General features: G+C 36.9%; 1 protein-coding gene across 1 annotated transcript in view; it reads left to right on the top strand.

Annotated features, from left to right (window-relative positions):
- LOC138922878 (uncharacterized) overlaps window positions 1-23265 on the top strand; it is a 58599-nt gene that overhangs the window by 10737 nt on the left and 24597 nt on the right. The gene's annotated exons all lie outside the window — the stretch shown is intronic.

The following is a 23265-nucleotide window of genomic DNA, read 5'->3' as shown; positions in this document are numbered from 1 at the left end:
CATCTATGTGTTTGCTTATATTCCACATAGGAGTGAAATCATAGAGTATTCCTTTCTCTGTCTTACTTGTTTGGCTCAGGATCCATCCATGTTGTCTCAAATGGGATGAGTTTGTCTGTTTTTATGGGTGAGTAGTATTCCATTGTATATATATACGACACCTTCTTCTCCATTTGTCCCTTGATGGGCATCTAGGTTGCTTCCACATCTTGCCTATTGTGAATAATGCTGTGGTGAGCATACGGGTGCATATATCTTTTGGAATTAGTGATTTCATGTTCTTTTGATAAATACCCAGTAGTGGGATGGCTGGATCATACAGTATTTCTATTTTTAAGTTTTTGAGAAATTTGCATACTGTTTTCCATAGTGGCTGCACCCGTTTGCATTCCCACCACCAGTTTATGAGCATTCCCTTTACTTCACATCCTCTCCAACATTTGTTATTTTTGGCTTGGTAATTATAGCCATTTGACTGATGTGAGGTGATACCTCATTGTCGTTTTGATTTGCATTTTCCTGATGATTAGTGATGTCGAACATCTTTTCATGTGCCTGTTGGCCATCTGGATATCTTCGTGAAAAATGTCTGTTCATATCCTCTGTCCATTTTTTTGATTGGATTATTCTTTTTTTGTTATTGAGTTGTATGAGTTCTTTATATATTTTGGAAAGTAATGCCTTGTCAGCTGTATGATTTGCAAATATTTTCTTCCCATTGGTAGGTTGTCTTTTCATTTTGATGATGGTTTCCTTTGCCTTGAGGAAGCTCTTTAGTCTGATGTAGTCCCATTTCTTTATTTTGTCTTTTGATTCCCTTGCCTGTGGAGACATGGTATTCAGAAAGATACTACTAAGACCTACGTCAAATCTGTACTGCCTATATGTTCTTCTAAGAGTGTTATGGTTTCAGGTCTTACATTCAAGTCTTTAATCCATTTAGAGTTAATTTTTTTGTATCATGTGAGACAATGATCTACATTCATTCTTTTGCATGTGGCTCTCCAATTTTCTCAACACTGTTAATTGAAGAGACTTTCCTTTCTTCATTGTGTGTTCTTGGCTTCTTTGTTGAAGATTAGCCGTCCCTTGAAGTGTGGTTTTACTTCTGGGCTTTCAATTCTGTTCCATTGATCTGTATATCTGGGTTTATTATGTGAGTACCATGCTGTTTTGACTACTACAGCTTTGTAGTATATTTTGAGTTCAGGGAGCATGATGCGTCCAAGTGTTTTTTTTCCCCCCTCAGGGTTGCTTTGGCTATTCAGTGTCATTTGTTTTTCCGTATAAATTTTAAGATTCTTTTTTCTCTTTTCATGAAGAATGTCATTGGTATTCCATTCGGGTTTGAATTAAGTCTGTAGATTGGTCTGTAGATCAATCTGTAGATTGATTTAGGTAATATGGACATTTCAACTGTGTTTATTCTTACAATACATGAGCATGGAATATCTTTCCATTTGTCTTCTTTCATTTGTTTCATTAACGTCATAGTTTTTGGTGTATATGACATTCACCTCCTTGGTTAAATTTATTCCAGGTATTTTATTCTTTTTTGTTGCAGTTGTAAGTGGGATTATAGTCTTGACTTATCTTTCTGCTGGTCCATTATTAATGTATAGGAATGCAAGTGATTTTGTGTGTGTGAGGAAGACTGGCCTTGAGATAACATCTTTTGCCAATCTTCCTCTTTAATTTTCTCCCCAAAGCCCCAGTACATAGTTGTATATCATTCTAGTTCTTTCATTTGGGATGCCACCACAGCATGGCCTGATGAGCGGTGTGTAGGTCCATGCCCAGGATCCAAACTGGCGAGCCACAGGCCACTGTAGTGGAATAAAATGCAAATGATTTTTGAATGTTGATTTTGTACTCTGCAGCTTTACTGTATTCGTTGATTATTTCTAATGGTTTTTTGTTGGATTCTTTACAGTTTTCCATATATAGAATCATGTCAACCACAAATAGTGACAGTTTTAATTCTTCCTTTCCTTTTTGGATACCTGTTATTTCTTTTTCTTGCCAAACTGCTTTGGCTAAAATTTCCAGTACTGTGTTGAAGAAGAGTGGCAAGAGTGGGCACCCTTGTCTTGTTCCTGTTCTCAGAGGAATGGTTTTCACAAGGCAGACTTGAAAGCTTTGCTCCTGTCTCCTTGCCAGTCAATCTCACAATAAAGCTTTTTCTTTTCTCCAAAGCCGGTGCCATACTATTGGCTTTTCTGTGTGTCAAGCATCAAACCCTTGCTTGATAACAACACTATTCCATCATAAAAATGAATGAAATCTTGCCATGTTCAACAACATGGATAGACCTTGAGGGTATTAAGCTAAATAAAATAAATCAGTCAGAGAAAGGCAAGTATTGTATGCTTTCACTTATATATGGAGTATAATAAACAAAGCAAAACTCACAGACACAGAGAAAAGATTGGTGGTTGCCAGAGGAGTGGTGGATTAGGGGGTGGGAAAAAATGGCTGAAAGGAGTCAAGAAGTGCAAACTTCCAATTACAATATAAATGAATCAAGGGGATGTAATGTACAACATAGTCACTACAGTGAGTAATATTGTATTAAATCTTTGAAAGTTGTTAAGAGAGTAAATCTTAAAAGTTCTCTTCACTAGAAAAAAATGTAACTTTCAATAGTGACAGATGCTAACTAGACTTCATGCAGTCATTCCATGATGTATACAAATATTGAATTATTATGTTGTGTACCTGAAATTAATCTAATATTTTATGTCAGCTATACCCCAATAAAAAATAAAAATATGGGCAAGCCACATAATATAGTGGTTAAGCTTGCACGCTCTGCTTCTGTGGCCCAGGGTTTCATTGGTTTGGATCCTGGGCATGGACCTAGCACCACTCATCAAGCCATGCTGAGTTGATGTCCCACATAGCAGAACTAGAAGGATCTACAACTAGAATATAGAACTATGACCTAGGGAGCTTTGGTGAGAAGAAGGGAAAAAAAAAAGAGTGGCAACAGATGTTAGCTCAGGGTCAATCTTTGTAAAAACAATTTTAAAAATAAATAAAAAGAAAGCAAAAAACTACACAACAAAATCTCTGATTAATATATATGTAAGGATTTGCAACAAAATACCAGCAAACAAAAAATAATAGAAAAATAAAGAGGCCATACATCATGAAGAAGTGAAATTTATTTCTAGAATGTAAGGATGTTTCCCTTTAAGTAAAGAAATAAATGTGATACATCACATTGATAGAATTAAAGTTTAAAGAGATATGATTAGCTCAATAGATGTGGAAAACACTTTTGGCAAATTCAACATCATTTCATAATGTATGATCACAACAAATTTGTGATAGAATAAGCATATCTCAAAATAATAAAGGCCATATATGACAAGACACAGCCAACAATATATACAGCAGTGAAAAGTTTAAAATTTTCTCTCCAAGATCAGGAACAAGATAAGGATGTTACTCTCACCACTCTTATTCAACATAGTACTGGACATCCTAGTCAGAGCAATTAGACAAGAAAAAGAAATAAAATACGTTCAAACCAGGAAGGAAGAAGTAAAGCAGTCCCCATTCAAAGCATGATATCTTATGTAGAGACCCATGAAGACCCCACCAAAAACTGTTAGAAGGAATAGACAAATTCAGCTAAGTTTTAGAACACCAAATCCACATATAAGGATCAGTTCTATGTCTACACACCAAAAATGAGCAATATAAGTAAGAAATAAAGAAAATACTATCTTTACAGTAGCATCAAAAACAATAAAGTACTCAAGAATAAAGTTAACCAAGGAAGTGAGATTTCTATCCAAATAGAACCAGAAGACATTAATGAAATAAAGTGAAAAGACACAAATAAATAGAAAGATTGTCCTTGATCATGGATTGAACAATCTAATATTGTTAAAATCTCCATACTACCTAAAGCTGTCTATGGATTCTATGCAATTGCTATCAAAATTCCAATGCTACTTTTCACAGAAATATTTTTAAAAATCCTCAAATTTTTATGGAATCACAGAAGACCCCAAATAACCAAAGAAATCCTCAGAAAAAAACAACACAGCAAAGCTGGAGGCATCACACTTTCTGAACTATAGTAATTAAAACAATATGGTACTGGAATATAAAGAACCACGAAGACCAGTGAAACAGAATCAAGAATGCAGAAATAAACCCATGTATATAAGGGCAACCAGTATTTAACAATAGAGCCGAGAATACTTGTTTAAGAAAGGATAGTGTCTTTAATAAATGGAGCAGGAAAAACTGGATATCCATATACATTAGAAAGAAATTGAACTCCTATCTCACACAATTAAAAAAAATAATTTTAAGTGTATTAAAGACCACATAGGACTTGAAACCATAGAACTCCCAGGAGAATGAGTAGGAAAAAAATGTCTTTGACATGCATCCTGGCAATGAATTTTTGGATATGACACCAAAATCACAAGCCACAAAAGAAAAGATAAACAGATAGGGCAAATCAAGCTAAAAATATTCTGCATGGGAAAACAAACAATCAACAGAATGAAAAGACAACCTGCCAATTGGGAGAAGATATTTGAAAATCATATATTGATAAGGGGTTAATATCCAAAACATGTTTAGAACACATACAACTCAAAAACACAAAAACAACTGATTAAAAAATGATCAGAGGATCCGAACAGACGTTTTTGCAAAGAAGAGATACAGATGGCCAACAGGCACATGAAACAATGTTCAAGATCACTAATTAGGCAAATACAAATCAAAACCACAATGAGATATCACTTCCCACCTGTCAGAATCACTATTATTAAAAAAGGCAAAAAAAGCCCAGCAGAAAATGAAAAGTAACAAGTATTGGAGAGGATGTGGAAAAAAGGGGCTTCTTGTATTCTGCTGGTGGGAATGTAAAATGGTGCAGCCACTGTGGAGACCAGTATGGAAATTCCTCAAAAAATTTAATCTACCATATGATCTAGCTATTTCACTTCTGGCTGTTTATTGAAAGAAAGCAAAAACATTAATTCAAAAATATATATACACCACTATGTCTGTTGCAACATTATTCACAGTAGTCAAGACTTGGAAATAATCTAAGTGTCCATCAATGATCGAATGGATAAAAATCGTGTTGTTTGTATGTACAATGGAATACTACTCATCCATAAGAAAGATGAAATATTGCAATTTTCAATATGGATAGACCTCGAGGGTATTATGCTAAGTAAAAACAACTCAGACAGAGAAAGACAAATACTATACGATTTCACTCACGTGTGGATGATAAAAAAGCAAACACATAGAGAGAACAAAGTGGTGGTTACCAGAGGGGAAATCAGATTGGGGTAGGGCAAATGGGGCAAACAGGGACACTTGTACCATGAGGGAGGGAATTAGATTTTTGGTGGTGAACATGATGTAGACTGTGCAGAAGTTGAAATATAGTGATGTACTCCTGAAATGTATACAATATTATAAACCAATGTTACCTCAACAAACTTTAAAAAAATTACCTGAAGAGGCAATTTTGGTGAAGTCCTAAAAATGCCTACACCTGACTCTAATACAGGACCACAGCCTTTTTACTCAAAGACTGGTCCACAGATTAGGATCTTCAGTATCATCACCCAGGAGCTTCTTAGAAATTGAGAGTCTCTTGGGCCGAGGGAGACCTACTGAATCAGAATCTGCACTTGAACTAGGTTCCTTGGCGACTCTCATGCATATTGAAGTCACAGAAGTGCTGGTCTTGAATGAGTTTTCTCACCTTGTCACTATTGACTTTTGGGGCTGGATAATTGTTTGTGTTGTGTGTTGTCTGTGCATTTCAGGTGACTAGCAGTACTCCTTCAACATGGCCAAGTGTCTCTGGGGCAAAATCACCTCTGATTGAGAACCAATGGCATGATGTTTCAGAACTGAAAGCATTCTGACAGAATTCCAATCAAGACCCCATGTCTTACTTGTAAATTTGCACGGATCACTAAATCTCTCTGAGCACCATTTCTGCAATATAGGGTGGAGTTCATAAACATACTATCTCATAGAACAGACTTTTGTAAAAATTAAATAGGAAAGACCCTATAAGGTGGTAAGTTTGGATAATTTGGCATAAAATGATCTAAATAGATATCTTGTAATTAGCAAATGTTTCATAATGAAGGGTGACATATCAGCTCTTAACTTGTGATATAAATAGGAATTGCAAGTTGTTTTGGCAAATGTATCAGGAAGGCAAGGAATTTTGTGCCCAAGATTTTATATTAAAGGAACAGAATGCTCTCATGTTCTGAAGAATGGACTAGCGATTTTCTGGAGATATGAGGGACAGTGTTCCCACCACGAGTTAATGTTTGAAGATCCTGTGGACCTAAACCAGAGGTTTCTCAGTCTTAAACTTTTGACAAAATTTAAGCTCAGGGTTTTGATGAAGGGCTGATAGGTTGGACCTCTGGAAAGCAGGAGAGTTTATGTAGAGGGAGTAACAAGAACTGGATTCACTTGATTTCTAAGCTCGTCTCTTGGAAACAGAATCAGTAGGAAAACTTTTAATTCTGTCCTGATCACTGTCAGGCAAGGAAATCATGTATTTAGAGGTTGGAGTAATAAGAGGGAAATGTGCCTAATGAACAGATATAGGGAGCTCAATTCCCCACTGCTGCAGTCCCTCAGCATGTGCAACCTTGGACTGGATGGGAGATGGTTGTTCTTTTGGAGTCCTACATCTGGCTCATGGACCAATATTTGACTGCTCCCTGGTGGCTTGTTGGGTGAAACTTCAATCTCCATAATCAACCATCCAGGGAGAAATTTTTTTTTCAACCTGGAGACTTTCCTCTCAGAGATTCCATCCAGGTGAGTCTGAGAGTGTTGTAGACACTGTAGGAGAGAGTCAGAGAGAACGAAAGCCAAGAATATTTCCCTGAGCTCAACTGAGAGTCAATCCTGCCTAACAGAGAGCTCAGAGATCACTGGGGTTGTTTGCTTGCTGTATTAATTAATTAATATATTTATTTATGATGCTGAAATGAAAAGCGAGCAATGAATCTAGCAACACAGGTGTCAATGTTGAAATTAAATGATAGTAACAGAAGGTCAATAAAAAGGGGAAATGAGAAGCGTGAAGTCATTTTAGTAAACGTAGAACATAAATCAAAGGATATTTGCAATTAACAAAAGTGGGCAAATAGCATATTAGCTGAAGAGTGATGTACAGGCAAGTGAGGTGATTTCTTTTTATTTTTTATTTCTTTTTCTTTTTATTTTTTTCACAGTAGAATTATGTATATTTCTAGCAACATTATTTCTGTGTGAATTTCCATGCCATAAATTTGAGTACTCATTCCATTCAAAATAGTTTGCCAAGCTTTTAAATCAGTGGGTGCCCAACCAAATTATCTTTTCCCTTTGGTTAAAGATCTGGATTTTTTTTTTTTTTACTTTCTTTTTTTTATCATTCTTTTTAAATTTTCAGATGTACATCACATTTCGAATTCTGTGTACATTACATCATGTTCACCACCCAAAAACTAATTATAGTCCATCCCCTCACATTGTGAGCCTAATCACCCCTTTTGCCCTCCCCCTTCCCCCCTTCCCCTATGGTAAACACCAATCCAGTCTCCAGTGCTATGTGTTTTTTTGTCATTGTTTTTATCTTCTACTTATGATTGAGATCACATGGTATCTGACTTTCTCCCTCTGACTTATTTCACTCAGCATAGTACCATCAAGGTCCATCCATGTTGTCACAAATGGCCGGATTTTGTCATTTCTTATAGCTGAGTAGTAGTCCATCGTGTATAAATACTACATCTTTATCCATTCATCCCTTGATGGGTACCTAGGTTGCTTCCAAGTCTTGGCTATTGTGTATAATGCTGCAGTGAACATAGGGGTGCAAGTATCTTTATGCCTTTGGTATTTTCAAGTTCTTTGGATAAATACCCAGCAGGGGAATAGCTGGATCATATGGTAGATCTATCCTTAATTTTCTGCGGATACTCCATACTGCTTTCCATAGTGGCTGCAACAGTTTGCACTCCCACCAGCAGTCAACAAGGGTTCCCTTCTCTCCACATCCTCTCCAACATTTGTTGTTTCCTGTCTTGTTAATTATAGGCATTCTGACCAGAGTGAGGTGATACCTCATTGTAGTCTTGATTTGCGTTTCTCTGATAGCTAATGATGTTGAGCATCTTTTCATATGCCTGTTGGCCATCCGTATATCTTCTTTGGAGAAATCTCTGTTCAGATCTATTGCCCATTTTCTAATTGGATTATTGTTTTTTTCTTGTTGAGCTGTATTAGTTCTTTGTATATTATGAAGATTAACCCCTTGTCAGATATATGATTTGCTCATATTTTCTCCCAGTTGGTGGGTTGCCTTTGTTTTGGTTTGGGTTTCCTTTGTCTTGCAGAAGCTCATTAGTCTGATGAAGTCCCACTTGTTTATTTTTTTCTTTTGTTTCCCTTGTCCAATAAGACATGGTATTTGAGAAGATCCTTTTAAGATGAATGTCCAAGAGTGTACTACCTATAGTCTCTTCCAGAAGTTTTATAGTTTCAACTCTTTGATCCATTTTGAGTCTATTTTTGTGTATGGCATAAGATAGTGGCCTACTTTCGTTCTTTTGCTTGTGCTTACCCAGTGTTCCCAACACCATTTGTTGAAGAGACTATCTTTTCTCCTTTGTAAGATCTTAGTACTTTTGTCAAATATTAGCTGTCCGTAGAGGTATGGTTTTATTTCTGGGCTTTCAATTCTGTTCCATTGATCTGTGTGCTTGTTTCTGTACCAGTACCATGCTGTTTTGATTACTATAGCTTTGTAGTACATTTTGAAGTCAGAAGTTGTGATGTCTCCAGTTTTGTTCTTTTTTCTGAGGATTGCTTTAGCTATTCAGGGTGTTTTCTTGGCCCATAGGAATTTTAGCATTCTTTGTTCTATTTCCTTGAAGAATGTCATTGGGATTCTGATTGGGACTGCATTGAATCTGTAGATTGCTTTGGGTAGTATGGACATTTGAACTATGTTTATTCTCCTGATCCATGTGCATGGAACATCTTTCCATTTCTTTACATCATCATTGATTTCTTTCAATAATGTCTTATAGTTTTATTGTATAGGTCTTTCATCTCCTTGGTCAAATTTATTCCTAGATATTGTATTCTTTATGTTGTGATTATAAATGGGATTGTATTCTTGATTTCTCTTTCTGTTAGTTCATTGTTAGTGCATAGAAATGCAACTGATTTTTGTAAGTTGATTTTGGACCCTGCAACTTTACTGTAGTTGTTGATTAATTCTAATACTTTTCCAATGGATTCTTTAGGGTTTTCTGTAATAGGATCATGTCGTCTGCAAACAGTGAGAGTTGCACTTCATTTCCTATTTGGATTCCTTTTTCTTGCTTAATTGCTGTGGCCAAAACCTCCAGTGCAATGTTGAATAAGAACGGTGAGAGTGGGTACCCTTGTCTTGTTCCTGTTCTCAGAGGGATGGCTTTCAATTTCTCCCCACTGAGTACAGTGTTAGGTGTGGGTTTGTCATATATGGCCTCTATTATGTTGCGGTAGTTTCCTTCTATCCCCGTTTTGTTAAGAGTTTTTTTTTTTTTTATCACGAATGGCTGTTGGATCTTGTCAAATGCTTTCTCTGTGTCTGTTGAGATGATCATGTGTTTTTTATTCCTCATTTTCTTAATGTGGTGTATCATTTTGATTGATTTGTGGATGTTGAACCATCCATGTGTTCATGGTATAAATCTCAGTTGATCATGGTGTATGAGCTTTTTAATGTATTGCTGCATTCAGGTTGACAAGATTTTGTTGAGGATTTTTGCATCTATGTATATCAGTGATATTGACCTGTAGTTTTCCTTTTTTGTGTTATCTTTGTCAGGCTTTGGTATTGGGGTGATATTGACCCAGTAGAATTTTTTAGGATGTGTTCCGTCTTCCCTCATTTTTTGGAATAGTTTGAGGAAGCATAGTTCTTAAATCGTCTGTGAACATTTGGTAGAATTTTCCAGGGAAGCCATCTGATCCTGGACTTTTGTTTTGGGGGATGTTTTTAATTACTGTTTCAATCTCTTTACTTGTGAGTGTTCTCTTCTGATTATCCATTTCTTCTTGATTCAGCTTTAAGAGGTTTAAGAGTCTAAGAATTTTTCCATTTCTTCTAGATTGTCCAATTTGTTGGTATATAGCTTTTCATAGTATTCTCTGATAATCATTTGTATTTCTGTGGTATCCATTGTAATTTCTCCTCTTTCATTTCTAATTTTATTTATCTGAGCTTTCTCTCTTATTTTTCTTTGTAAGTCTGGCTAGGTATTTGTCAATTTTGTTCATCTTGTCAAAGAACCAGCTCTTTCTGTCATTGATTTTTTCTGCTGTTTTTTGTTTCAAGTGCATTTATTTATCCTCTGAATTTTATTTTTTGCCTCCTTCTGCTGACTTTAGGCTTTGTTTGTCCTCATTTTTATAATTCAGTTAGGTGTAGTTTGAGATTGCTTATTTTGTATTTTTCTTGTTTGGTAAGGTAAGCCTGCATTGTCATGAATTTCCCTCTTAGTACTATTTTTCTGCATCCCATATGAGTTGATATAGTATGTTTTCATTCTCATTTGTCTCCAGATATTTTTTATTTCCCCTTTGATTTATTCAATAATCCATTGGTTGTTCAGTAACATGTTGTTTAGTCTCCACATCTTTGTCCCTTTCTCAGCTTTTATCTTGTAGTTGATTTCTAGTTTCACAGCATTGTGATCAGAAAAGATCCTTGTTATTATTTCAGTCTTCTTAAATTTATTGAGACTTGCTTTATTTGCCAACATATGGTCTCTACTTGGGAATGTTCCATGCACACTTGAGAAGAACGTGTATTCTGCTGTTTTTGGATGGAGTCTTCTATATATATGTCTTAAGTCCATCTGGTCTTGCTTTTCATTTAATTCCCCTGTTTCCTTGTTGATTTTCTGTGCAGATGATCTATTCATTGATGTAAGAGGGGTTGTGAGGTCCCCTACTATTATTGTGCTATTGTGAATATCTCCTTTTAGGTTTTTTAAGAGTTGATTTATGTATTTTGTTGCACCTGTGTTGGGTGCATAGACATTTATAAGTGTTATGTTTTCTTGGTGGAGTGTCCCTTTAATCATTATATACTGCCCCTCTTTGTCTCTCTTTACCTGTCTTATCTTGCAGTCTACTTTGTCTGATATAATATTGCATAACCTGCTTTCTTTTGTTTGCCATTAGCTTGGAGTATCATCTTCCATCCCTTCACTGTGAGCCTGTGTTTGTCATTGAAGCTGAGATGTACTTTCTGGAGGCAGCATATGTGGGTCTTTAATCCATCTCATCACTCTGTCTTTTTATTGGAGAGCTCAATCTATTTACATTTAGAGTGATTATTATATATATATAATAAAATATATAATAAAAATAATTAATATGTTTATTTTATATATAATAACATATATAAAATATGTAATAAAATAAGTATATATGAATATAAGATTTTATATATATATATGAGTATATATGAGGGCTTAATACTGCCATTTTATTGCTCATTTTCCTATTTTCCTCCATTTCTTTGTTTTCTTCTCCCATGTATCTTGGACTGCTAATTTGGTTAGGTAGTTTTTTGTGCTGGATTACTTAGTTTTCTCCTTGTTTATTATTTGTGACTCTGATCTACTTTTTTGTTTAGTCATTACCCTGAGCTTTGCATGCAAAATCTCATAGATGAGATAGTCCATTTTCTGATGACTTCTCATCTCCTTAGACTAAGTGGATTCAGTCCCTTTCCTCTTCCTCTCCTGAGTTGTTTTTGTCAAATCTTAGTCTATTGTCTGTTGTGAGTTTGTGGTTAGAATGACAAGGCTATCTTTATTTTCAGTATTTTCCTTCCCTTTATCTCTAATGTTGTACCTGAGTATTTGCTAACCTCTTCTGCTGAATAACTCCGATTTTCTGATTTTGTCTACCTCTTCATCTCCCTACTCAGTGCTTTGTAACCCCTTTCTTCTTCTTTGTTTTTTTATGTATGAGGGCATTCTTGAAGATTTCTTGTAGCAGGGGTTCTTGTGGTGCTGAACTCCCTTAGCTTTTGTTTATCTGGGAAAGTTTTTATTTCTCCATCATATCTGAAAGATATTTTCACTGGATGGAGTATTCTTGGTTGAATGTTTTTATCTTGCAAAGCTTTGAATATATCATTCCACTATCTGCTAGCCTCTAAGATTTCTGCTGAGAAATCCACTGAAAGCCTTTGTAGGGGTTTCTTTGTAAGTTACCTTCTCTGTCTTGCTGCCCTTAGTATTTTTTGTTTGTCATTGACTTTTGCAAGCTTCACTACTATACGTCTTGCAGTAGGCCTTTTTACATTGACAAGTTAGGAGATCTGATGGTGTCTTTCACATGAATTTCTATCTTCTTCCCCAGGTTTAGTTCTCTGCTATTATTTTTTTGAACATGCTTTCTGCTCCATTCTCCTTCTCTTCTCCCTCTGGAACACCTATATCTTATGCTTCATTTCCGAACTGAGTCAGATAATTCTCAGAGATTTTCTTCATTTCTTTTTAGTCTCAGTTCTCTCTCCTCCTCTCATGAAGCATTTCTGTTTCTGTCCTTAATGATGTTGATTCATTCCTGCTGTTATCAGCTCTACCATTCAGGTAGTCTATGTTCTTCTTTATCTCATCTATTGTGTTGTTCATTTCCAATATTTCTGATTGGTTCCTCTTTATAGTTTCAAACTCTTTTGTGAAGTAGCTCCTGAACTCATTGCATTGTCTCCATGCATGCTTTTTTACCTCACTGAGTTTTTTAATCATAGATATTTTCAGTTCTCTGTGATTTAGGTTATAGACTTCTGGATTGATTTCAGGATACTTGCCATTTTCTTTCTGGTCTGGAGGTTTAGTATATTTTTCATACTGCCAGATGACATGGATTTGTACTTTCTCATTGTGGTAGTACTTGATTGCCACTTCCACCCTTTGCCATTGGGTGGGGGTAAAGAGCTGCTTAATCTGAGCCTGCTGGGATCTGTGGGGACAGCTCCAAGGTGCTGGGCTTTGGCTCTGGGGGCTGGGAGGGGCACTTTCTTCTCTTGCATGATCTCAGGGGCTTCTTGCTCTGCCCTTGCTATCTACTCTCCTAGTGTGTTGGTTTGATGGACACACCCCATGATAGCTAGTCCCTTCTGTGAGGGGCTTTCCCCTGGGCGGTGAGGGCCTCAGAGGTCTGTGGTGTTCCCATGGGGGGCTGCTCCTCCCTCCCCACCTCTGCTTTCCTCCTGAAGGCTGAATGCACTCCCTGGGCTGCTTGCCTTCGGTGAGGAAGAGAAGCATCCTCTTAGCTCATATTCCACTTCCTTGGGAGGGAGCTCTAGCACCTCCACCTTCTGACATATGGTTGCATGGGTCTCTTCGACATCTTTTGTGTTGTGTGGATGTCCACTGTTGGCATATGAATGTCCTTGTTGTATCTTTGAGGGGAGAGTTTACAGGAGATTTCCCTCCACCATGATGCTGACATCACCTCACTCCTTTTCATTTTTTTACTGAAAAAAGTGAGCTGTCCCTTTGCTGTTCTTCACTTGCAAATCCTTGCTATAAAGAAAAATCAAAATGAAGGTCCTTCTGTATACTTTATACTAATAAATTACCCTTTATACATATTTCCAACTCATTTTCAGGTCTATGTTAATCCTTATGTTTTCTTCTGGTGTTTTGTGAATAGATCTATTTCTAAAAGTTGCATCACCTTTGTCCATCATCTGGAACACATTCTTCTTTACATTTGATTAAAGATTATCTGTATCTTCCAGAAGCATATTTAAACGTGTCTATCTTTACAGAAGATAATATTGTAACTTAAGATAGTGCTTTCTCTCAACATTGTAAAAGACTTTCTGTTATATTCTTTTATTTCCAAGCCTTTGGCAATTTAGTCATTAATCGGTGGCCCATGTCAATGTCATTAAATTATTAATACTTTATATGAATTTAATTTCATATTTCCATCTCTTTTCTTTCCTAGATTTGTTTTGAAAGCACTAAACTTAACCTAATTGCATTCTCACTGTCATTCTTCCTTCCTTAAGCTCCTAGGTTCTTTTAAAACTTTTATATCTATATTTGCACCCATACATATGCAGGAAATTTTAATTCAAATGCCTGAATAGAATCCTCTGTGCATGATAAGTCGTCTTTCTGTTTTGGGGCATTCTTCTTTTTTCCAGCCTGACTCCCCCATTCCCTTCTTACTCAATACTATTTTATAGATGCCCTTCTAATCAACCAGAAAAATGCTGATTCATTGTTTCAATGGTTCCATATTATTTCATGGTGTGGCTCTGCCATTTTTTACCTTTGATGATCTTTCATATTCTATATTAAAATTATTAATATACCAATGCAATAAAAATGCTTTGAGATAGTTAAGTGAAAACTGTGGTTTTCACGAACCAGGGACAATTCCCCCCCTAGAGAACACTGAGCACTGTCTAGAGACATTTCAGGCAGTGACATTTTGAGAGGGGAGTGTGGAGGCCATTTATGATTTAAACATCCTGCAATCCACTTGACAGAACACACCACAGAGAGTGATCTTCCCCAGAAGGCTAATCATGCTGAGATTGAGAAATTCTAAGTTAGAGAATATCTACATTTTTAATATTTACAGCTGAGCTCTAAAATATTACTTCTCACATCCACTCCAATAGATAGAAATTACTGAGTTTATAGATAAAGAACCAAAGTTCTAAAAGTTTCATTTCCTGTCATGGGATAAATATTCAAGAGGCATGTGTAAACGTGTGCAGGAGCTGAAATACTGAGTGCAACAATTGACAACATAAGGTCAGACCTGAGTTGTTTAGGAGGGTTCTTGGTGAAGAAGGCCTCAAATTGCCCATTTATGACTGTAACACTTGACTACTGTCTTGATACTCAGAGTGGTCTGCAGACAAGTACCTGAAAATCAACATCAACTAGAAGCTACCAAAGTGTGTAGTGCACAATGTTTATATCAAAGAAACTAAATTCTCTCTCATTTTGGAGAATAACTATTTTCTGAAGCTATCAGGGGCTGCATCTCCACTACAAGTCAATAGGGTTTTCGTGTGTGTGTGTGTGTGTGGGGGGGGGGGGGCGCGGTATGTGTGTTTGCTGAGGAAGATTCACCCTGAGCTAACAACTCTGCCAATCTACCTCTATTTTGCACGTGGGTCACTGCCACAACATGACAGCTGAAAAATGGTGTAGGCCCATGCTTTGGAACTGAGCCCAGGCTGCTTAGGTGGAAAATGCTGAACTTAACCAATAGGCCATGGGGCCAGCCCATAGAAGTCCATAACTTGAAGATTCAAGTGATCTCATCCAGATGGGTTTCTCAGTCTTCAACTTTGGAAAAAAAATTTCAATCAGCAGTAAGATAAAATGATGGGAGATTAGACCCTGGAACCCAGGAGTGTTCATGAAAAAGGACTAATAAAAATTGAATTCACTTGGTTCTAGCCAGGTCTATTGGGAACAAAGAAACTCCATGGAAGATTTCCTTTCTGTTTAGACTAGTGTCCCACAGGGAAATCATGTGACTAGAAGTTGGAGTAACAAGAGGGAAATGTGCCTAATGAGCAGATAGAGGGAGCTGTAAACATCTCCTCTGCTGCAGTCCCTCAGCATGTGCAAGCTTGGACTGGACAGGTCCTGCTTGTTGCTTTTGGAGTCCTAAGTTTGGCTAGAATGCTAACACTAGCCTCCTTCCTGCTGCCTTGTGTGGGGACAGAACTGCAGTCTCCATCATTAACCATCCAGGAGAAATTCAGACCCCACAGAGACCTTCCCCTCAGAATATCCATCCATGTGAGTCTGAGAGCCCAGTAGATACTGCTGGAAGGGGTCAGAGAGAATCAAAGCCAAGCACATGTACTTGAAGTTGTTTGACAGCCACCAATCTCATCCAGAACCTAGAGATCTCTGTTGTTGTTTTCTTATCTGATTAATTAAGGAATCTATTTGTGATGCCAAAAAAGAGAAGTGAACACTGAACTCAGCAACACGTGGGTAAATGTTGACAATGAATGGAGTCAAGCCCAGTTGAGGAGGGAATGGCAGGCATAAAGTGCTTCCAGTAAAAGTACAAGGAGCTTTGCAATTACAGGGAGTAGGAAAATAGAGTATTCTCATGGAAGGATATCCAGTGAAGAGGAGGCATTTCTTTTTCATATTTAAGATGGGGCACATTGAACTATATTTCTGTATTGATGGAAAAGATCTTCAACATTTGTTCACGTGACATATATTTCACAGTATCTTCGAAGCTTCACTCTGGACATTCATGTAAAAAAAACCATGTCAGAAGCAAAAATGGGTATGCTAAATAGCTTTACTTTGCAATTATTTCATTACTTGTGACTTGAATATATTTGTGGGTTAGCATATGTTTTCTCAATTGTAAATTGTCTGTATAAGTTCTTTATAATGTATAAGGGGGTCAGAGGGTTTTTATTCCTGTTTTTGATTAGATTATCCCAAACAATGAATTGAAGGGTTTTTTTCAATAATTTTGCTGTTTGTCATTGAATTATTTTATGTATGTATAGACGTATACGTGGGGAACTGTGTTTATCAATAGTGTGGGGTCAAATATATCACTCAGCCATATTCCTTTTCTCTATTGAATGTTTAGATTTTATATTATTTTACAGAAAGAATTTAGCTGTCACTTTTATATTCTTTACTTGTGAATCTTTGCTGTGAGCAAAAGTGAGAGTGAATGTTCTTCTGTGTATTTGCTAAGTATACTTGCTACGAAATCACCCTTTATACATATTACCAACTAGTTTACACATCTCTGTTATTCCAAATTGTTCCTTTTGGCCTTTTCTGATTAGATCTATTTCTAAAAATTGCATTATGTTTGACCATCATCTGTAAGTCATTCTTCTTTACTTCTGAGTAAAGATCATCCTTACCTTCCATGAGTATATTTCAATCCATATATCTTGATATAAGAAGAAATTATAACTTAGATTCTGCTTCTTCCACATTTTTAAAAACCCTTCTATTACATCCTTCTATTTCTAAGTCTTTGAAAATTTAATCTGGAAGTAGTGATCCATGTTGATATCAATAAATTTGTATCATTTTATGTCTTTATATAAGTAAGTTATAGATTGTCATTCAATTTTGTTTCATGCAATTGTTTTGAAACTACTATACTTAATCTAATTTCATTCCTCCTGACAATCTTTATTCCATAAATTCTTAGTTTCTTTTAAAACTTTTCTTCCTATGTTATGCACACATATATATTTATACACTTTTTATAAAAGTATGAATGTTATCCTGTGCCCATCGTAAATGCTCTTTATGTTTTTGTGCAGTCTTTCTTTGTATGTGTCTGCTCTTCCTCTTTACTCAATACCTCATAGACTTATCTCCAATTAACTAGTGCAATGCTGATTCGTTATTTCAACGTCTGCATATCTCACGGTGTGCCTGTAATAAGCACTCTTTGAAAGCCTCACATATTCTTTCTAAACACATTGTTATGATAACAATTATACAAAAATATTTTGAGGTTGTTATGTACTATTTTGACCTTCCATCTGGCCATGACTGATGCAGAGTTGGCAAATATTAGAATTCTGGATTGTACATCTTGTTTTTAAGAAAACTCATGACATAAAGCTTGGATTAAATCAATATTTTATGAACTGTTTGTCCTAATTTTAAGTGAGTTCACTTTAGTTGAACTTCTTCATGTTCGTTTATCCTCCAGTAGTAAGAACATTTTTAATTTAAAAAAACCCTCTTGTTCTCCACCAGAGGCAATATTGTTCCCCCAAGTGATCTTCATCAATATCCAAAGAAGAAATGTTTGGCTGTCACATGGGGAGTTGTCAGTAGAGGCTGGGGATGCTCTAAACATCCTATAGTGCACAGGAAAGACCCCACCAAAAAGAACGATCCAGCTCAGATTGTCAATAGAGTAGAGATTGAGAGAACTTGATTTAAAAAATATCCATATTTTAATATTTTTGGTATCTTCAGGTTGTTTCCCCAATGTGTAACACATTTTTGCCAGCAAAATTAGACAAGACTCTTTTGTTACCTCTTTAAAACTTCTGACCCCAATCAATGTGAGAGATCCTTAAGTTGTCTCACGGGCTGATGGATGGGAAAGAGATTTCTTGTTGTTTTCTAAAAATATTACTCAATTTGAGCAAATATCCATATACTTGATCCTTATGTTCATTACTACATGCCTATTATTATTTTACATCCAGAAATTATATGTCTATTATTCAACAGTTAGCAGCATTTCAAATTTTTGCAGATTGTTTATTGATGTTTTGTTGGATATATTGTCCAAAAAGTTTTAAATTTTATATAGTTAAATATAACTATCTTTTACTTATGATTTTCTTGCCTTACTTACAATGGTTTTGCCCACTTGTAGCTTTTATATGTAGCTTTTTTACACCTTAAATGTACGGTGTCCCTTTACATTGATGTCTTTAATCCTGACTTTTTAAGATGTGTGAAATAGGGAACCATTTAGTTTTCTTCCAGATGGACAGCCATTTATACCAAAGATGATTGGAACAATCATCTTTTACCATTTAAACTGAAATACACCTCGTCACATATTAAATGTCCATATGTACTGAGATCTAATTCCTGATTTATTGAACATATTATAACACAGTATCTGTGCATGCCGGAAAGTTCTAGGTACATTTTGTGTTACATTCCCTTATGACAAGATCTTTGCTAAATTAATTATTGATCCATGTTACTATTGTTCAATTACTGTTGTTTTACATCATACTTCAGTTAGTGTTCAATGCTCCATTCAATTTTGAATAACATACTTGCATGAGATCACTCTATTTTACTGGTTTTATCTCTGCTAATCCATTTATTTCATAAATACTCATCTTCTTAAATTTATTTCTCTCTAAGTTTACATATATTCACATACCACTTGAAAAGCTACAGTAAACAATGAAGATGAAGGCCCTGCTCCTTTGGTACTTACATTATAATTATGAAGTCACAGTACAATGTCAAATATGTGGATGATGTAATATCTTGAGGCATAAATCTTATGAAGATTGTCATTTGGAGTCAGAGGATGGATTGCCATGGAATAAGCAAAATTTTATAGAGCATGGTACGAAGAGGCATTAGCATGTTATACAAAGGCCAGAATCAGACTGGAGAGTGCCCATTGTATTTGTGAAAACAGAGATCAAAACTCAAAGCCCAGGAAAAACAAAGAAAAGATACCACATTAGAAGAGTGAAAGGGATTTTACTCATCCCCTGTAAGATCATAGAAAATCTAATTGGTCAAATAAATGTGGAATAGGCACAGAAAAAACAACTCTTCTACTGCTTCATATATAATAAGCTCAGCCTTTGATATTCTTTGAATATTTTCTTTGGTGAAGTGTTGGTTTATTTCCTTAGTAGATTTTTCTTTTGGAGTGTTTAGTCTGTAGTATAAAGATATCACTACATTTGTCCTATGGCCAAATTTATTTTTGCTCCCTTATTTTTATTTTCTTTTTTGTTAAGCATCAAGGAGATATAACAAGGGTTGGAATGTCATTAGAACCAAGGATGCTTTTTCTTCTTTATGGTCTCTCAGAGACCACCTGAACTGTTTGGTCTTTTCTTCATTCATGTCCATTTCATTTCTCTCTCTCTCTCGTCTCTCTCTCTTTTAGTTTACTGAAAAAATGCATACGTTTCTTTAAATACAGGGTAGAAATTGAGTGTACCAATCTGGATTTTCAATTTTATTTGTACACAGGAAGTTACTAACTGGAATTTCAGGTACCACTTCTACATTCTTTAGGGGAGTGATAATTGATCTGGCCAGTTTGATTTATACACACTCTTCAATTAATCAGTAGGACTCAAAGCATGGTAAGAACACAGCCCAACAAGCAAAGGTCTGGTGTTTGTGTGTATGTGTGTTTGTGCCTTGTAGAGTGAGATCCATCCTCAAAGCAGGAAGACATAGTCCCATATATTCCATGGTGACTCTTACAATACAGAGGCCATAACTCAAACAATAGATGGTATTAAGGGGGAATCTATTTCAATTTACAGGCTGCCTTTGCCACCAAATTTATAAAGTACAAAAGTATATAGTGTGGATAGTGACTCCTTTGTCTTGAACTTTAACCAGCAGCGAGACCAACTGTTTCCTTCAAATCGTCTGACACCATCTCTGATTACTCTATTTCATGCTTATTTCCCTTATCACAGTTGCTTCCTTTTTTGGACTTGAATTGCTGAAAGTTTTATAATCCTCAGGGCCTTTGCAGTGGCCATTTCCTCTGCCAGCCACATATTTCCCAGTATGGTTGTGGCTCCTGCCCTCTCTTTCTTGAGGTCTTGATTGAAGGGTCAACTTTTGTACTGGTCTTGCCTAAACATCAAGAAAAAATAAAACTCCTATCCACTCCCTTCTTTATACTTCCTTTATAATGCGTGTAGTCATCTGACATATTGCATAATATTTTTTTTACAGTTGAACCAAAATATCATGTAACATTTAATAATTGCAAATACATTTATTACAATTTACAGATTAGTTGTTATATACACAAATACAATTTTAGCTATAAAATCCTATTGAACTGGTTACATTTAAATTACTGGATCTGTAGAAGCCAATTTAGAAGTCTTCTAGTCTGTTAACTTCACCTTCCTAAATTATAGAAAAATAAAATCTGATAGTTTTGATTTCAAGTTAAAGATGAAGAGGTGCTGTTATCACATTTCCACACTCAGAAAAGGAAATTTCACCTGTCTGTACAAAGCCTTTCACATGCTACATTGATACTTAAAGCACCATTGCAAGACTTGAAGTGTGTAAAATGTTCCATTAAAACTTACAAGGATTTTCTGAGATTATGGGGGTTCAAGTTTGTTCTAACAACTAAAATTGGATGAAACTGACAGGAACTTTTTCTCCTCGGTCCAACTTACAAACGGTCCCCCCTATCCTGCTCACACCCGTCTGGCCACTGCCTTTAGAGGAGGGCAGCAAACCACTCCTAACCAAGCTTTTCCTCATTGAGCACTGAGGGTGGGATCCCAAGGAACAATTTCCCAAATCCAATAAATGTAAAAATATTGCACTATTTTCAAATATGCAAAGGTCCTAGATTTCAGAAACACAGAACACAACCTAAGTCTCTGAAACAAAAGTATACTTCGGTCTGGTTTTCAAAGAATGCCTACACATTTTCCAAAAGCTTTTTTCAAGGCGAATGCCGCCTTCCTTCCCACTGACACAGCTGGGGCTTGAAACTAGCCTGTTTCGACGGTGTTCCACCACGCTCCATAAACACACCCCTACGACTACCTAACGGGGAGGGACGCAGAACACACAGAACAAAGGCTCTGCGAAAAGCAGGCCCGCCTGCACGTTGTCGCACCTGCAGAGTGTTTACGGATGAATACACATATTAACGCTGGCGGCAGTTTTTAGAGCAAACCAGAGAGGCATAAAACAACGACCGGTAGATTACAAACTGAGGTAGTAGCCCGGGAGGCCGGGGCGCGCAGCGGCTCAGGCCCTCGGCGTCCGGCTCCGGGTCCGACTCGGCGAGCGAGCTGCCGCTGTCCAAGCCGTCGTCCGCGGCGTCCTCCCCGTCGGAGCCGCTCTCCGCCGGGCCGCCCCCCAGGATGTAGTCGATGAGCCGGTTGCCGCAGGCTGGCCTGGCGGTGTGCTCGGACCCCGCGTGCGCGCGCGCGGCAGCCCGTGCTCCTCCTCCTCCAGGCTGTGGTAGTGATGCGGGATCGGTGAGCCGAGGAGTCGAAAGAAAGATTTCTTAGACTCTCAAGATCTGGCAGTAGTGCTCTTTTATTTAGAGAATAGAGATAGAGTAGCATGGGGACAGGACCCATGGGTAGTCAGAGCTTCTGCTGCTCCTGCTGCCCCGAACTGAGGGTTAGGGCCAAATTTAAGGCATAGGTATGTGAGTTATCTCTTTATTAGTGCCCGTTTGGTCTGGCCATTTGGCGGTCCCACAACTTTAAGATAAGAATCAAACCGGATTGAGTAAATGGCAGAAGTCACCGCTCAAATATTATCTTTAACTAAAGACAAAGGAGGATTTTGGGGTGGGGGTCAGTTACATGAGGTTGTCAGACAGTTTCCAGAGATAGGCCATTCCCCCTTCCTCCTGGCTCAGAGGGGGAGGCATCTTCACAGATAGATGTTTCCCTTAGAAATGTAAATGTTTTCCCAACAAGGGGCAAACAAATTCCAGAGAGGGAGGCATGGAGATTTCCTTTACAACTGTAATTGTCTCTGATCAAAGGGCAAACAAATTCCACTCCTTGGAGCCTTCTTCTTATCTGTAGTTTTAAAAGTAACCAGCCTAAAAATCCTCATCATAAACTGTTTTAAAATTAAGCAGCCTAAAAATCCCCATCAGTAGCCGGGGTCCGTGCGCAGCGGCGGTGTGGGCGCCCCGGGCAGCTTTTCTTTCAACATAATAGATGGGATTTAAATGAGTTTATGTGTGTGTACATATACAAGTGTGTATTTCTATGAAACAAAGATGTATACAAATGCATACATGCATATACATACACATTCTCCTAAAGTTGAACGTTTTACTTGCACTCAACAAAGTATTTCTACATCTTTTATTTATTCTTCACAACATTCATCTGAAGTTAGTGTAAATGGTCTCACATTAATTTCAGAGATAAGGAAATTGAGGCTCAGGTGAGTAAATTTTGTAATGATGACATGACAAAACAGTTAAAACATATTGTACACATTTTGGAGGCAGGCCCCATGGCCCAGTCCTTAAGTTTGTGTGCTCCACTTTGGTGGCCCAGAGTTTCCCCAGTTCAGATCCTGGGTGCGGACAATAGTACCACCCCTCAAGCCATGCTGAAGCGGTGTCCCACATACCACAACCCAGAGGCACTCACAACTAGAATACACAGCTATGTACTGAGGGGCTTTGGGGAGAAGAAGAAGGAAAAAAAAAGAAGATTGGTAACAGATGTTAGGTCAGGTGTCAATCTTTAAAAAGAAAAACATGTTGTACACCTTTTTGAATTATACATAAATGGAACCATGTAGTATATACTCTTAATTCTTGTATGGTCCTTTAATTTTTTAAAAAATGTATGCTTTAAATATGTGAAGTTTATTTTATGTAATTAAACTTCAGTGCATTAGTTAATAATTAAAAATTTTTGGTGGT

Source organism: Equus caballus, unplaced genomic scaffold, assembly GCF_041296265.1.
Source record: "Equus caballus isolate H_3958 breed thoroughbred unplaced genomic scaffold, TB-T2T haplotype1-0000016, whole genome shotgun sequence".
In the NCBI taxonomy this organism is placed as follows: Eukaryota; Metazoa; Chordata; class Mammalia; order Perissodactyla; family Equidae; genus Equus; species Equus caballus.
This window is presented reverse-complemented; position numbering and strand designations above follow the sequence as displayed.